At 48.6% G+C, this 15,759-nt stretch overlaps 1 protein-coding gene across 2 annotated transcripts in view; it reads left to right on the top strand.

Annotated features, from left to right (window-relative positions):
- Positions 1-15,759, top strand: part of DENND2D (DENN domain containing 2D) — a 736,340-nt gene that overhangs the window by 181,207 nt on the left and 539,374 nt on the right. The window lies entirely within an intron of this gene.

Here is a 15,759-nt window from a genome sequence, read left to right as displayed (position 1 = left end):
GCTGTGGGAGGCAGCTGCCCCCTTCACCTATTGCCTAGCCAGCGGCGGAGGGACCCTGCGAGAAGAGAAGCGATTGTCGGCCTTTCCCGTTGCGGCGTAGACCTGAGGGGAATTGACTACTTGCTACGACCCCCCCCCCGGCCATTGCACCGTATAGCGGCAAAACATGGCGTTTAGTGCCTGCTTGCGGTTGGGGGGCGATACTCCGGTCTCGCCCGCCGCCCACTTCGCCCCCTCTCTTCCGGACACCAGCTCCACTGTGCCGTCCCGGATTGCTGCCGCTGTGGGGGCCCAGCCTCCGCTTACATGCGGCTCCGTTCTGGCTGCCCTGCGGGACTTCCAACTACAGATGTGCGCTGGCCTGCAGGCGCTGAGTGAGCGGTTTGACCCCATACTGTCGGCCGCGGGTCGTGAGCGCACTGTGTGCCATCTACAGGGCGTGGGTCTCCCGGTGCTTTTGTCCGCTTGCGGGGACGCAACGGCGGTGTGTGACTGTGTTACTCTGGTGCCTTCACCTGGCGCTCCCGGCGCCCAGGGTACACCGCTCTACACCTCAACTGCGGATGCTCTGTCCCCCTGGTCATGGCTGCCTGCTTCATTGTTGCCTGCCTCACCGCGTCCACTGGACTATCCTGTTGAGAGATGCCTAACGGCTTCGGGGAGCCGTCCGCGGTGGCCCACTGCTGACTTTTTGTGGAACTCCTGTACCTTACTTGCCAGGTTTGGATTTTATGTGGTGCAAAGAGGGACCTTAATCGAGGGGCGGCGGCCATTTCGTGATCCTACTTCACCATCCTTTCACAAGCGACCATCTTGTTTTTGTTTGTTTGGGACACGGGGCCTTCATGCAGGGGCTGGTTTAATCCCAAGCCCGCGATCGGGCCAGGGCTAGACTGACTTCTAATGCCATGGTTTATGGACGGGCTGGCCTGGGACTGGAACTGTATGCATGTTATGCGCGCACTCGTTGCGACTTGTATCCCTTCGCTTACACTGTGGTGCCATGGTATCTTCGCATGCCGTTTTTTTTTTTTGGCGTAGTGGGCTCTCAGTGTGTGGGGGCCATGACTGGCTGATGGTTTGGGGCGCTCTGGTGTCCCGTGGGCTCCTCCCCGCCTTCTTTTCTGTTTTCTTATTTTCTTTCCTCTATTCCTACTTTCTTTCTCCTCTATATTTCGGGTTCATTGGGCGACAGGCACTATGCTGGGGGGGGGTAGGCCGTAGCCTCCGCATTGGTGTAGGGTGGGGGGGTAATACTCTGTTCTTAATTAGTTCTATGGGCCTTTTTTCCTTTATGTCTCTGCGTTCTGCTTTCTTCGATTCTGGGTCCGGGTGCGGGGTGGATCGAGTGGGGGCGGCTCCGGAGGGGTGCGTACTTGCCCATGTGACTATCCTGTTATATTTCTGCACCGCCTCACTGTTTGAGTTTTTGCTTCAATTGTTGTTCTTCTTGCTGTTGCTGCTCTCCCGTGTGGTGAGGCTATCTTGCGGACTCGAATCTCCTTTGTTCCTATCCTTCATTGACTTTTTTCTTGATAAACTTATCTAAAAACTTAAAATTAACCTTCACTTCTCCTTCCCCGAGTGTCAAAGATATCTCCAGTATGTGATCCATAACTTGTTGTTAATCCTGACTGTTGACGCACGGGGGATTTAAAGTGGGTATCAGTGCTTCATTGTATCGTGGCCGGCCTGAAGGTTGTAGGCCCGTATTTGTTCTTTCAAGATGCACGAATAAAGGTTTTTAAAAAAAAAAAAAAAAAAAAAAAAAAAAAACTATGGCCATGAATGCTCGGCAATGTCTCAGGCTGCATCGTCTGTGCCATCCTTGCTAGTCACTGTACTTGTGTATTGAGTATGTTGAAATGCCTTCATGGAGAAATTCTCCCTTTTCAGCACTATGCATGTGTGTACTCCTGGCCTAGCACACATATGGTACTTGTTCTGCAGGGTATTTGGCCACCTGACTCACAATTGTGGGCATTGTATCTGTGGGAACTCCACCCTATTCCTTCCATGAGAGACAACGTCTTGGTGGCTGGCCCAGCACCTGTACATTCCTATCAGTCCTGGGATGTGCGTGACAGTGTGTGTTCCCTTTGGCTCTCTTAGTTTAGTAGGCAGTGACATGACTATACAGTCTTGTGGCATGATCTCAGTGTGTGTATTGTGCTGCATCTGCCAGGGGTGGGTATGCATGTGTTATTTGTCCTCACACCCACATGTGGTGTGTCATGCAGTGGGGGAAAGACATCCATCCTCCTGGGAGTGGGACAATGCTGTCAGTGATGTGGTGTTATGGCACTATCATCATTGTCCAAAGTTAGGGATGCGTACATACACCCATGGAGTTGTGGTCATCTGATAATGATGTACACCCCCATGTCTCTGTCCACTGCTGGGAGTCCTCTGCACCCACCCCTCATATTGAAGGCCACTGCTGGTAGTCATTTACACCCACCCCCATGTCTCTGTCCACTGCTGGGAGTCGTCTGCACCCACCCCTCATATTGCAGGCCACTGCTGGTAGTCATTTATACCCACCCCTCACATGTTTGTCCACTGCTGGTAGTGATATGCACCCACCCCCATGTCTCTGTCCACTGCTGGGAGTCCTCTGCACCCACCCATATATGTCTGTCCACTGCTGGGAGTGATATGCACCCACCCCTCATATTGCAGGCCACATTTCCCCATGTCCGTGCATGGAACGCTGATTCAGCAGACGTTGCAATACTCATGAGGAATAGCAGGAGGACAACGATGACACGAGCAGACAACATGTGCAAGAACCTGGGAAAGGCAGACACACAAGAAGTCAGATAAAAGATTTTTCTCCGCATACATGGTCATATACTAAACATGAACAATGTTGTCCCCATGCTAATTTAAAAGAAAGTGTCTCTGCTAAAATGTGTGGAATGACATCATCACTCGAGTGACACATCAGAACACACATCTAAGTCACTTAGCATACAGTCAGCTGGACACACACATTGCAACACATGCCACCCAAGGCTACAAGCGTGCACACTCAGACCCAGTGACTCACCATTATGAAAAGAAGTTGCGTATGAGCTGACTCCGGATATCCTCCTCCTCCTCACTTGCCTCGTGACCAAGCCCTTCATCCTCCACGGGTGGATGTTCCTGCTCATCCTGCAACCACAAAATGGGAAACTTAGGGTCCGACCAACAAAATCAAGATGAAGTAAGAAGATACTACAACAAGTGAAAATAAATCCCATCAGCCATTTAGGTAGCCACCCACATCATCTGGGATTTAGGAGCCTTTCTAGTGCCCTTTGTTAGAACAGGGCCACAAGAAGAAAGGACCAACGTGAACCTTATCTTCACTTTAAGATGCTGTATCAACCAAGGTTCTTAATAGTGTGGGTAGTAGCGAGGGAAGCAGTGCAACAAACAAAAAATGTGAGTCTTAAAATCATCTACCAGCACAGAAAAGAAGCTTTATTAACTCTGTTCGGGTGACGAACTAAAACCAGTGCAGGAGCAGTTTGAAAGAATAACCGCTCAAGTCCAGCTCAAAAAGGGTCTACATGTTTCAGCCATATGATTGTATTCTAATCTGGCTTTCGTCAGGACCTATGAACTTATGCTACTGCTATATGTGTGTGTAATCCAAAAATAAACACAACTAAAAAGGAAAATATACAACCTACTTGGGTTGCTGATTTTTTCGCGATACTCTGATCATTTTATCAGTAGTGTTAATCCGTTCCCTACAAAAGAGGAGGGAAAAAGGAGAAAGATCAGTACCCAGACTTGAGTATCACTCCACTTCATCTATATTTACTGTCTATCACTAGGGGTCTAAATGTAACCTCTTGAACACTTGTAATTATTTATAATTATTTTCAGTGTTCCTTGTTCAATACAACACCCATGGGAAAACAGCAACACAAAAAGAAAGGAAAACGCTTACCCGTCGATGTACGGGAGCTCTCCTCACCTCACCCAGCATCCGCTCGGAGGGAATGAGGCCCCGCTCTATATGCAAACGAACGGGTATAGGACATATTACATGTCTTTTTAGAAAAATACCAAATAAAATATCGTACATATCTTGCATCAACCACTTGCACATTGATGAAATCCAATTGTGCGAGCACCCAATTCAATCATTACCTATTCTGTGTGTAAACCTCTACTGAAGCTAAACACTAGAAAACGGTAATTTTTCTGCCAATTGTAAGGGCTGAAGACCTCTAAGCACAACAATATTTTGCTCATATATATCAGGCACATTCTCAAGCGCAGAACTCGGTGGTTAAAAAGGATCGTTTATCATATTAATCCAAATGGTATTAAAAAGGACACACTATAATAGGCTTTGAATAATCACTTTACAAGAAATTGCCTACTTGCAGACACATACAATTCAACCAGAACTTTACAAAGGTCGAATCCCGGCACTGTGCACAGTCCGCAATACTGGCTACGTTGCTGAAACTGTCAAGCCGTTTCAAGATTACATTGTGAAAGCGCATTTCTGTTGAAACCTATGTAAGCTTAAGTACACTCGTACACTGACCTGTCTGTGATGGTCTAAGTACACCGTCCCTGTCGTGTTCAATTCAATGCGTCATAATCGAGCGCCAGGTCATCAGGGGATTTGTAGAATTTTGCCGTGAATTTCAGTGTAGACTGATACTAGTGAGCAACAAGATGGGTTCTAACTCAGCTCGTTAGTATATCAATACAAAGGGGATTGTATCGTTTATAGTGCCACCTAATATCAATATATCAAGTGCAACTCAGGCATAATTTCATGCACGTTAAAGACTTCTTTATATTTGCCTTAAAACACCCAATGTTGTGGACTGATAATAATGAACAACAAGATGGACTATAACTCAGCTCTTAAGTATATAAGTACAAAAGGGATTGTATTGTTTATAGTGCCACCTAATAACAATATATCAAGTGCGACTCAGGCATCATTTTACGCACGTTGAAGACTCCTTTATATTTGTCTAATGACACCCAATGTTGTAGTATAATAAAATGATACATGTCCTCCGCGTTCTAGCTCAGACTGAAATTTAATATCTACAACAACGATATCTAGTGGAATCAAATTATCAACCTCTGTGCTTGGTTAATGTGGACCTCATTCTGTTGTATGTAATGGGCATTTTCGTTTAATAGTCATAGCCCTCATAATGATTTATCTACTGCTGCCCACTGAATCTTTTATGCAAATCAAAAATGCGTTAATGCAGACCTATAATGTCGCCCAGGGGATATCATCATTCAATCCCTGGGTATCGCTCTTAAGCCTGTAAATCCATTTTTGTTCCTTCTGAAAAAGGAAGCGTGTGATATCAGTAATGTGCGCAGGGATATACGGTTGTTCCAGCACTACCCATTTAAGGTCTTCTGCCCCGTGTTTAAGTAGTAGGAAATGACTAGTTAGTTTTGTTGATTGTTTTTTGCACCGAATGGTGCTCTTGTGTTCATTGATGCGCAGTTTGATTTTGCGCCTCGTCATCCCTACATATCGAAGATGACAAGGACATGTGATCATGTAGATGACCTTCTCTGAGTTACAGTTTGTGTGCTTTTTCAGGAGCCATGGTCTCCCTGTGCCTATTTCTACTTGTTTGGTTCGTTGAGTCTGTTCACATACAGAGCAAGAACCACAAGGAAAATGGCCCTGAACTGCAGGCAAATTCCACAAAGTATTGATTCTTGTTGTAATTGTTTTCTTGGGTCTGGTGTGTACCAGGCTGTCACGTATGCTATTGCCTCTTTTAAAAGAAAAGAGTGGAGATGGCACCGCCTCTGATCCAATTTGTAGAATACGCCAATGTTTACGTATTGTTCTCTGTACCTGATTGGTATAGGTACTAAAAGTATGAACAAAAGTGAGTCTAGTCAGTGTGGGTTTCTGTGTTGATAAATCTAGAAGGGCCTCTCGGTTGTTATTGGAGGCTCTCTTCCATGCCTTTTTAACCAGATGTTTGGGATAACCACGTGCTTTGAGTTGTGTTGACAGACTTCTCGCATGTTTTTGAAAATTTGTCAGTTCAGAACAATTTCTCCGGATGAGGAGAAACTGGCCGACTGGCAAGTTTTCACGCAGGGCCTTTGGATGATGACTTTCGAAGGTCAAAAGTGAGTTTATGGCCATTGGGTTCTTATAGAGTTCGCTCCCAAGATGGCCATTACATGGGTAGATGGAGTTATCCAAAAAGGCTAACATGTCTTACTGTATTCCACTGTGAATTTAAGAAAAGTATTTTGTTGATTTAACCACTGATGAAAAGCTGTGATATCTAGTGTAGTGCCACGGAAGACCACCAGGATATCGTCTATGTATCGCTTCCACAGCAATATCCGTTCTCTGTATGGATTATGGTGGACAAGCACGTGATTCTGTTCAAACAGATGCACATACAGATTAGCCAACGAAGGAGCAAAAATGCTGCCCATTGAAGTGCCAGAGATTTGAAGATAAATATTATCTTCAAATCTAAAGAAATTCTCAGTCATTGCAAGTCTGGCACAATCAAGAATGAACGGTATAGGTGTAATCATATCCGTATCAACTGTCTTTTGTTCCAGAAGCCCTCTGATTGCATCAAGAGTTTCACCCTGTGGGATAGATGTATATAATGACTCCATATCAAAAGATATCAAATAATCTGTTTCTGGATCAAACGGAATCTCAGATAGAAGCCTAAGGACATCCTTCGTGTCCTGCAAGTATGTCGGCATTGTTTTGACCATAGGTTTTAGAAAAAAATCAACAAATGTCGACAGTGGCTCCAGTAATGAACCAATCCCAGAGATAATGGGGCGGCCAGGTGGAGGTCGCTGTATTTTATGAATCTTTGGGAGGGTATAAAAGTACTGCTCATCCTGCTCCAGGAAGAGTGGCACTGCCTTCTCCACTGCCATGTTGTGCAGCATGCAGTACACGAGGAAGATTTTACAGACCTTCGCCGGTGCATATGGGAGGGACCCGCCTGTCTTGTGAAGGCACCGGAATCGGCTCTTCAGAAGGCCAAACGTCCTCTCAATCACTTGCCTGGTCTGCCCGTGTGCATTGTTGTACCGGTGATCTGCAGCTGATCTTGGGTTGCGGAGAGGCGTCATCAGCCATGGCATGTTGGGATAGCCAGAGTCCCCTACATGGAAACATCATGTAAATAAGTGGGTCAGGAGATGCCATAAGAGCCAAAGATACCGCAACACACAGGACAAACAGAGTATACCCACCAACAAGACATGCTCGTTCGTTATGCAGCCGTAGCATCATTTGTGGCACCCTGCTACGCCTCATGATGTAGGCATCGTGTGCTGACCCTGGAAAACGTGCACAGACTTGGGAAATCAGCATGTTAGCAAGACACACCACAAGGGCATTTATAGAGTGATAATGTTTACGGTGGCACCTCCTCTGCCTGTGGTGGTACCAAAGCCAAAAGTGTCCCATCAATGGTCCCAATGGCATGGGGCATCCCTCCCAGGGCATAGAAATCACCCTTGACACCTGTCAACTCCTCTGGAGTAGGAAAATGGATGAATTCATCAAGGTGCTCCAACATGGCTGCCAAAACATCACGCAGGACACGGCTGAACATTGTCTGTGACATGCCACCAACATCAGCTATGGTCAATTGAAACGTACCTGTGGCAAAAAAATGTAGGGCTGCCATCACCTTTATCTTGGGGGTCAGCGCAGTAGGATACCTGTGTCGCGGTTGGAGGTGTGGTGCCAGCTTGGCGGTCAAGTCCTCAATCAACTGTTGAGTGAATCTGTAACGTCGGATGCAGGCACGTTCCCTCATGGCAAACAAGTCTGGCATTGGTCGGGGACAGGCGGTGCCCTGCAGAAAATTGTATTGAATAACGAACATTGAGAGCATAACAACATCAATGTCAGAGAACAGAGCACATGCTAAACTGCTACTACATATCAGCTAAATACAGAGTCTGGTCTATGCAATACATCCAGGACACGTATGCCAGCTTGGTGATACTCCTACGAAAAGCCAGATACACCCGTTGATTGGTAAGTCTACGTGACATGCCCTGAAATGATCTGGGGGCCAGTCTGAGTGAACAGCCAGAGACATCACAGGAGTGACATACATCCACATAGCTGCATTTAAAGGATGTCATCTCATACAGACAGCTGACGGCAAGCTAGACGCACAGGTCACATGGAATGTCAAATGTACAGATCAAACACATTGCGATGAAGGGGTACACGTGAAAACAGAAAGCACAGACATTGAGACGACGCAGATATGTCCTCATGTGAAAATATCATGTCCGATGCATACAGACCTTGCTCACGTGGGAATCCACATGTGGCATGGTGTGCGTAGATGTGTGCCATGCCCATCTCCACACAGACACATGTTGGATGCAGCAACAGCAGATGTAGTTGACGGAACACTAACAGCAAGCTCATGGGAACACATGACACACACATGACAGTCACATCGGGGCACGCTGATCGTGAAATGTCAGTTGTTAGTGTCCCTGTCATCAGGGGACAGTGCGGGTGGTGGTGACTGTGCCATACCAGTGATGCTGTGCTTGACACGTTTGTACTACAAGCACACATGTGCAAAGTGTGAAGGGGAAGTGTGCCACATAGTGCCCCATCACACATGACATGTTTACACAGGTCATCACACATCAATTGTGCAACTACATGAGGAGACATGTGCAATATCACAGCCTGACACACCTAGGCCCTGCACATGAAAGTCTGCAATGACAATGACTTGATGTACAGCCTTGTGCAAGTCGGAGACCTCCATTCCTTTCGTGTGCGCCTCCTATCACCAGTGTAAGCGCGTGAAGCGCACCGTACACACGCTCTGAGAGCGTGTGTACGGTCCGTATCACTATAGTAGTGGTGCCGTAGGAGTACACGTGGTACGGACCGTACACACGCTCTCAGAGCGTGTGTACGGTCCGTATCACTATAGTAGTGGTGCCGTAGGAGTACGCGTGGTACGGACCGTACACACATCGTGTGTACGGTCCGTATCACTATAGTAGTGGTGCCGTGTGTACGGTCCGTATCACTATAGTAGTGGTGCCGTAGGAGTACGCGTGGTATGGACCGTACATACGTCGTGTGTACGGTCCGTACACACGTCGTGTGTACGGTGCGTATCACTATAGTAGTGGTGCCGTAGGAGTACGCGTGGTACGGACCGTACACACGCGTACTCCTACGGCACCACTACTATAGTGATACGCACCGTACCCACGCTATGGATGTGTGAGTACGGTTTGTATCACTATTGTAGTGGTGCCGTACGTGTACGGGTACAACCCACCGTACGTGTTTTTTGGATTCAAAAATTACATAGGGGACAAGTATTAGGCCCAAAATGCATGCTGGTTGTCATGGATACAGAGATTTCAGTTGCAATGTGGCCATCATGTGGGCTTGAAAAGTCAGTTGGCCCAAAAATTACAATGTTGCAAAGTGGTGTTTGCCTTGCTATGATGCTCAAAATTTGAATCATGCAAATTCGTGTCATTGGTGTATGTTTAAAGGGATTGGAGGAAACGTAGGATGCAAATGAGTCTGACCAATCACTCTGTACTCCTGTAAATGAAAGCCCCCAGCAAGACAGATATAAGTCATCCAGAACCCATGAGAGGGCACTTGCCTGCACTACTTTTCTGTCGACCACACTGCTGCTGTCTGTGCATCCTCTGGCACCATGTCGCGTACTGTGGAGAGGGCCCAGCCATTCACACTTGAGGAGAATGAGGCATTGCTGAATGTCCTCCTCCCACAGTACCCCAGCCTGTATGGGAGACCAGGGGTGCAGGTGAGTGCTGACTCCACTACCTTTGACTCTGCACCTTTTTTGTGACTGTCACTTCTGGCATTGTGTCCAGGTGTGACAGACATGCAATGTGGTTTAGAGTGAGTCCCAGGGGGGGTAAAGGCTTATGTCTCTCATGCAGAGCATGATGTAGGTTCTGTGTGCACTCCTCACTTGCATTGTGCTTACTGTGACATTCACTGCATAGTGCATGACACATTCAGCCTGGCAAATCCTTGGTGGCATTTTCTGGCTATTGTCCTGAGGTGATTCAGTGTTCCCCCCGGTGTTACAGGTGACTGTACCCACAGATGTGTATGAGTTGAGTGGAGGTGTGGTGAGAGTGTCCAAGTGATGTGTACGCCCTCCTGGACATTGATGTGTGTGAAGGTTCCTTCTCATGTGGGTGAGTGTCTATGTGAAGTGTTTCACCACAGCTGCATGGAGGAGGCAACAGCTCTACCCATCTGATGTGAGAAGTAAGCCGTGCTGTGTGTCGGACTTGCTGAGCTAGCCCAACACCTGTGACACCCCACAGGCAAGTGGCACATGTGCAGAGTGAGGTTTGTATCCGCTGTTGCCAATGGCAGGTGATTGATCTGTGCCTGTGTGTGTCTGTGTACACTGCTGAGGTTGCGTCAGTGGCCTGGGACATGTAACTGCTTTGAGGTGCTGTCCATCAGCCTGGTGTTGCATGTGATGCACAGTGTGTGCCATGAGCAGGGAGTGTGTCGCACCCCGCCTGCCACCTGTGTACTTTCAATGCCATGTAGTGCATTGGGGCTTCCACAGAGGCCCTGTTCAACATATCAAAGATGTTCAAATGTGTGTCTCTGTGACATGGAGGAGGTGTAGTGATGTTGTCTCACTTTGTCATCCTCACAGGTAACTGCCTACGAGAAGGGGGGGATCTGGAAGGAGATTGTTAGGGCCGTGAGAACAGCGGGGGTCGCAGTCGGCTCCTAGCCCAAGTCCGAAAACGATGGCAGGACATCCGGTGCTGGACCCAGCGGATCGCCCGGGTCCAGCTGGGGCTCTCACCTCCACGCCCCCGCGGCGGGCGCTGAGGCCTGACCACCCACATGATGCGTGTCCTGGCGGTGGTCTTCCCTGACCTGGATAGGCAGTTACAGGAGAGACAGCAGCAAGGAGGGGGTAGGTACATGTCTGTTTGTTGTGTTGTGTGTCCCCAGCTTTTGGAAGTGCTCTGTAGCCTGGATACACTGCCAGGGTTTATATGTGCAGTGCATATTCTGTTCCCCAAAGTCAACCGCTGCTCATAATCACAATTGCACATGGTCATCTAGGCTGCCAGTTAATCCAAGTGCACATTGCTTTCTGCATCATGTGTGAGGGTGGTCTGTGACATGTGTTGGTACCTTGCCTGTGCCCTGTCCTGTTCACTCTGTTGGGGGTCCATATTTGTTGGCACTGATGATGAGTCTTAACATGGGAGTGTGAGGTTTCAAATGAACACACTTGCAGCATGCATGTCAATGTTGTGGCCTCAGACATGATGTGCATGAGTGGGAGATATGCATAGTGCCAGGACGGTTGCTCATGATACAGTCAGATCATTCCAGGAACAAGGAGCAGTGTGCCCACTATAGTCCCCTGAGACACCCTTGCCTCGTAATCATGTGTGTCATCCAACTCTGTGTCCATTCTCAGTCTGTTCAGCATATGTTTGCTTCTGTGGCATTGTTCCCTGGCCTCATTTGTATTTGTCCAAAGTGTGCTACATGTGTCCACTGGACAGGGTGACCCCATTTGGCTTGTGCATACTCACACTGGGCAGTGCCTGTGTGTCTATTCACAACTATCTGTCGATGGTTGTTTGTCACAAATATGTGTTGGCAGCCTCACAAGGTGATGTGGAGTACATTTGGGAATTCTTGCAGCACATTTTTGTAAACCCTGATTAAGAGGTGTCACTTCTTGATCTGTCTCAATCACATTGTCTCAGGTATGGGGGATTTGTGCGGGCGAGGCCTACATGGCCAAACCTTATGTCTCCTTGCCAGGTCTGACCTGTGTGTGATAATTGGCTGGACAGAGACTCAACGTGCAGTGACCCAGTGATGTTGTGCAGGGTTTAATGTTTGTGCTTTGCAGCATGTGTCAATTGTTTAACTACATGATTCCTGCTCATACATTTTTGGCACCAGTGTGTGGTCCAGATGCTACGTAGTTTGGTGTTTGTGTGCTGACATCTGTGTGGACATTCTGGCTTGCCATGAGGGTGTCTCCTCAGTGCAGGTATGCCTTTTTACGACACATTTGCAGGCCCATTAGCTTATGCATTGTCCTGGGTTTGGACATGTGTGCCACTCCACATGACATGCAGTGGGTCAGATGTGTTGCCAACTGTGTCATCAGATAACGGATGGCCATGTGACAACTGACATAATTCAAGTTGTTAGTCAAAAGGTATTGTACCTTGGCACTCACAACACTCGTCAACAGGTCTTCATGTTTTAAATGCTTAAGTTTGATGTTTTGTTGTTAAGAACAATAATGTGCCTGCATGACCGATGTCTCCCAAGGAAGTGCACAACAAACCACCTTTACACTTTCAGGGAACACGCTGGCACATTTTAAAAGAAGGCACTGTTCTAATGAGACTGTTTTTCAGATTATACATATACATGTTCCCCCAGTGTTGTGGAATTTGGGCAAGTCCTTGGTTGTTGGTGATACCAACTTACGAGTGTCAAGTCATCAAGACCTCCGTGGGCCCATGTATATGTACTTTATGCAACACCATTTCTTTCTAACAGTGGCTTCTTTAAAGAAGGCTGCCAGCTTCTTCAATGTCTGGGTAAATGTAGTTTTGTGTGCACCTCCTTGGGAGCCATCTTGTATGGAGGCACATGTGTGTTCTGTTCACAAAATGGCACATTCCCACATTCTGACCATGTCGATTATGTAAACTATTGTGATTCCCAAGGGACCAACATTTTTTCGTTTTGTGTTCCAAAGTACTTACAGGTCTCGGAGTGTGGGGACACCTTTGGTATAGAGGTGTGTTACTTTGCCTTGGGTGCACCACTACTGTTTCTTTCAGGGTAAACAAGAGGTGGAATGACTTCTATGTATTGCTGTGCTCACCTGTTCCCAGACACTAGCTCCTCAGTGTATTTCTCATTCAAGTTTTGGGCTGGTGTGTCCTATTTTTCCTTGTGTCCAAGTGGCATGGTGGGTCTACCAACTGGGGAGTACAGGGCTTACATATGTGCGGAGTAATCTAGCTGTTACTCATGATGCATTGCCTGATATGCACTGTGACCTATTGGTTTTGTACTCATGTGTCAGATGTATACAGGTGACTGATGTTTTTCTGTATCTTCACCTTGCCCACAGCATCATCATTGGAAACCGAGGGAGACACCTGCACGGACCTGGATGAGGGACCCAGCACCAGTGCCACCAGTGCTGGCGAATCTGCGGGAGCCAGTGGCACGGAGGGCGAGGGGAGTCAGTTGGAGGACCTGTCTGGTGGCGATTCCAACTACGACGCAGACGGGTCCGATGCTGACCTAATCGAGGGGGCGGAGGCTGCTACAACACCTGGCAGCAGCCCAACATTTGTCCCCGCCTCCTCCATTCCCATCACCGCCCTCCCAGTTGCTCCGGTCCCTTCTGTCCGTGCAGGGCCCCACCATGTCTCCTTAGGGACAGGCACCGCACCCCCTGCCCCTGTCACCCCTGCTGCCCTCAGTGCAGAGTCTGTGGACATACTGCGGCAGTTGCAGGTTGGGCAGGCATCGGTGCTGACTGTCCTCGATGGCCACACCACACTGCTGACACAGATGGTATCGTTCATGGAGGCCATGTCAGCAATGATGTCTGAACAACGCAGGTTTCTGCGGTCCATGGACTCTTCCCTGACGGCAGCAGTGACTCTCCTGCAGCGCTTCGTCCCTCCCCACCCCAGCCCCATCCACACTTCCCTCTCCCATACCTGTCCCATGCACACCCAGACATTCCCAAGCACGCACCCCACCAGACACAGGCAGCACACCACCAAGTAAGGGCAAGCGCACACCTCCTGGCACGCACACTCAGGGGGATGTAGGCACACCCACTGGGTCTGGGGCAAAAAGACATACATGCAGCCACAGTCTGAGTCCACATGCCTCACAACCCAGTCCCTCCAAAAGCACTCCCCTTGGCTCCCCTGCCAAACTGACAGCCAAAGACATGGGTGAGCTGCCCATTACCCCCACTGTGACACCACCCTGCAAGCGGACGAGGAAGTCCCCGGGCAGGGTAGTCGAGTCCCCCCCCTCTCCACCCCTCCCCCAATAGCGCTGCACCCCATCCCTTGGCCCTGAGGTTTCTTCCGGTGCAGGGGTTACCCTGGACGCCCTGGCAGCAGTGTGCAGCGCCGAGCTGACCTCCACCTTTGGCGCTGCCCCACCCCCTGTGGTGGAGAAGTCCACCCCTGCACCCACCACACCTACCCTTCCCCCTCCTGTCCCTGCGGTACCTGGTCCTTCCCCACATGATGCCACACCCCACGGTCGACGAACCTGAGGGTTTCACTGTGCAGGCAAGCTAGGGGAGACGCATGCCCATGTGTCCCCTCAAGGACTTCTATTATGGACTGGCCATTGGCCTTTGTATATAGTGTGATTTAATAATTTATTTTTTATGCTGAATAAAGCATTTTATTTTTACTTTGAACACACTTGCAATTCAGGTATTGATGTTGGTGCTGAGTCTCCAGGAGTTGGTGTTGTGGTAATGTGTTATGGTTCTGAGAAATGTTCTAGTCTGATGGTCATGAGGTGGACCATGGTATCTGTGTGCCATCACAAGGTCTCTGCAAATAATAATTGGTAGTGTGTGTTATTTTAGTTTTGAGACATTGTCCCAAGGAGTGTTCCTTCCTCTGTGGCACCTGACATCTTCCCTGCAAAGAGTTGCACAATTGTTGTGCTGACCTGTGTCTACATTTCCTTTGTTGGTGACGGATCCCTTCAACTATGGCCATGCCTGCTCAGCAATGGCTCAGGCTGCATCGTCTGTGCCATCCTTGCTAGTCACTGTACTTGTGTATTGAGTATGTTGAAATGCCTTCATGGAGAAATTCTCCCTTTTCAGCACTATGCATGTGTGTACTCCTGGCCTAGCACACATATGGTACTTGTTCTGCAGGGTATTTGGCCACCTGACTCACAATTGTGGGCATTGTATCTGTGGGAACTCCACCCTATTCCTTCCATGAGAGACAACGTCTTGGTGGCTGGCCCAGCACCTGTACATTCCTATCAGTCCTGGGATGTGCGTGACAGTGTGTGTTCCCTTTGGCTCTCTTAGTTTAGTAGGCAGTGACATGGCTATACAGTCTTGTGGCATGATCTCAGTGTGTGTATTGTGCTGCATCTGCCAGGGGTGGGTATGCATGTGTTATTTGTCCTCACACCCACATGTGGTGTGTCATGCAGTGGGGGAAAGACATCCGTCCTCCTGGGAGTGGGACACTGCTGTCAGTGATGTGGTGTTATGGCACTATCATCATTGTCCAAAGTTAGGGATGCATACATATACCCATGGAGTTGTGGTCATCTGACCCATGTCTCTGTCCACTGCTGGGAGTCCTCTGCACCCACCCCTCATATTGAAGGCCACTGCTGGTAGTCATTTACACCTCCCCCCATGTCTCTGTCCACTGCTGGGAGTCGTCTGCACCCACCCCTCATATTGCAGGCCACTGCTGGTAGTCATTTACACCCACCCCTCACATGTTTGTCCACTGCTGGTACTGATATGCACCCACCCCCATGTCTCTGTCCACTGCTGGGAGTCCTCTGCACCCACCCATATATGTCTGTCCACTGCTGGGAGTGATATGCACCTACCCCTCACATGTCTGTCCACTGCTGGGAGTGATATGCACCCACCCCTCATATTGCAGGCC

Source organism: Triturus cristatus, chromosome 1_2 (assembly GCF_964204655.1).
Source record: "Triturus cristatus chromosome 1_2, aTriCri1.1, whole genome shotgun sequence".
Classification (NCBI taxonomy): Eukaryota; Metazoa; Chordata; class Amphibia; order Caudata; family Salamandridae; genus Triturus; species Triturus cristatus.
The sequence above is the reverse complement of the archived record's forward strand: the minus strand, read 5'-3'. Positions and strand labels throughout refer to the sequence as shown.